Source organism: Leptodactylus fuscus, chromosome 2 (assembly GCF_031893055.1).
Source record: "Leptodactylus fuscus isolate aLepFus1 chromosome 2, aLepFus1.hap2, whole genome shotgun sequence".
NCBI classification, from domain to species: Eukaryota; Metazoa; Chordata; class Amphibia; order Anura; family Leptodactylidae; genus Leptodactylus; species Leptodactylus fuscus.
In genome coordinates this window covers 90,492,016-90,494,205 of record NC_134266.1, presented here as the reverse complement: position 1 = coordinate 90,494,205, position 2,190 = coordinate 90,492,016, and positions in this window count along the sequence as shown.

The window sequence follows — 2,190 nt, the reverse complement described above, 5'->3', positions numbered from 1 at the left end:
CAACCATCCCGATTTCCGCAGGACATTCACGATTTCGGTGACATGTCCCGCGGTCCCGGTTGGAGGGAAGTATGTCCCGATTTCAACTCAGATCTGCGTCCGGAGGACACAGATCTGAGTTGAATACATACGCGACTAGAACTCAGCTCCTTGCTTTGCCACTGCATTCCGGCTAGTGGCTCCCGAGTCGGCCCATCACTTTCCTCAGCATCAATCACGCTGTATGTTACACTGAGTGTGAAGTAACATACAGCGTGATTGACTCATCACCACAACCTAATCTGCATGTCATTACTACTGGTGGTACTGTTTGGCCATCAGGTCGGCCATCATTGACGGAGCCTTGCCCAGCTCATTAGCTGTTCCACTCAGCAGCTTCCAGGGCTTAGAGGGAACATTAGTGTTGACGGTTTGGATGTGTTGCTGGAAGGATAGGTCTGAGTCAAAAGTTATCCCCAGGTAGCCAGCCTGTGGGACCGGGTAATAGTGGCCCTGTTCATTTTGATAGATGGATCAGGTAGGGGAAGCCATGCGAGGTGGAGCAAAGAGGATGAACTCTGTTTTCTTGGTGTTGAATTTAAGAAAGTTGGAGGAGAAGGAGGCTATGGCTGCTAGAAACTCTAGAATGCTGTACAAAAGAGCGGTCATATCTGGTCCAGAGAGATATATTTGAATGTCATCAGCATAACAATGATATTGAAAACCGTGAGCGTTGGCAAAGGCCGAGGGTGTAGATGGAGAATAGGAGGGATCCTAAGACAGAGCTTTGGGGAAGACCTGCAGATAGAAGGCACGGAGAGGAGTTGGTGTGTGAGTGGGAGACGCTGAATGTACAGGTGGTGAAGTTTGAAGAGATCCAGGCGAGGACCAAATCTGTGATGGCAAGGAATGAGAGAGTTTGTAACAAGAGTGTTCAACTCTTCCAGAAGTGAATGTGCACTGGATGGTGAAAAGTGAATATGTCAGTTGTGCAGAGCACATTCGGTGCAGCAATGGATATACGTTTCTACAATAGCATTTTTATTTTTCTGTAGACGTTGCTGATTGAGAACTTTTTTGTGGGACAAGTTGATCTTTTTATTGATACATTTTAGGGAAACATGGAACTTTTTGATCACTTCTTATTCCATGTTCTGTGAGACAAGATGGTGAAAAATCATTATTACTGAAGTTTTTTTTTTTTTTGTCAGACGTTCACTCTATGGGTTAAATAATGCTTTTGTTTTATTCTCCTGGTTGTTACAGATGCAACCTTGCCAAATATGTACTTTTTTTTTTCCAGTGATCATCTGTTATATACTGCATTACTTATCTATTGTGAATTGTCATGAAGGCATAAGCTGGCAGACTGACCAATCACTCCTACTGGAGGTAGTGTCTTAACAGCGCTCACTGGAGACAGACTCAGGGTGAAGGTCCACATTACAGCTGACACCTGCTGCCTGTGGCGCCATATCTGCTCATGATATTGTCATAACATTCCATGATGTGCTATTATGACTAATGGAATATGTTTAGGATAAGCCAATAATATTAGATAGTCGTGGCACTCCTACAGATCAGCTGTTTAAAAAGGGCCCAGAGTTTCTGTGACTGCCCTGTCCCATTCATTGCTTGCATTACTCCATATAGCACAGTTCCATTATTATAGTAACAGCTGTGCACTTGAATGGGACAAAGCTTTAATGTCAGGCTGATGAGATGCAATAACATCGAAATGGCCGTCCTCGGTTGAGAGACTATACCTGGTAATAATCCCAGCATCACTGCGAAACAAAGGCCTTTATTGGGCTATTTTCACTGAGATTCTGACCTCCTAATTACATCATGGAAGACAGATTTGCATATTCTTCCCATAGGAATTTAGTTTGTGAGCCTTTTCTAAGATAGTGACTGACAATCTGTACAGATGTATCCTTAATGGTGCTAACTTGCCATACCTCAGACAACCTGTGGAGATGTGTGGCAATGTTTTGGAAAAAAAGCAGTCAATTTTAAAATTCTGTAAATCCCTTTAAGCTATAAATAAATCTGTCGCTACACACGGATAATGAATCCTGCTTCATACCGTATCATGCCTGATTCAAACATATCAACACATGCAAGCAATATATAGTCATAGGCTGTAAACTACTACAATTTTGTGTGTACAATTCAACACTCAATTTTCAAGGTCAAGCAGCCATGTAA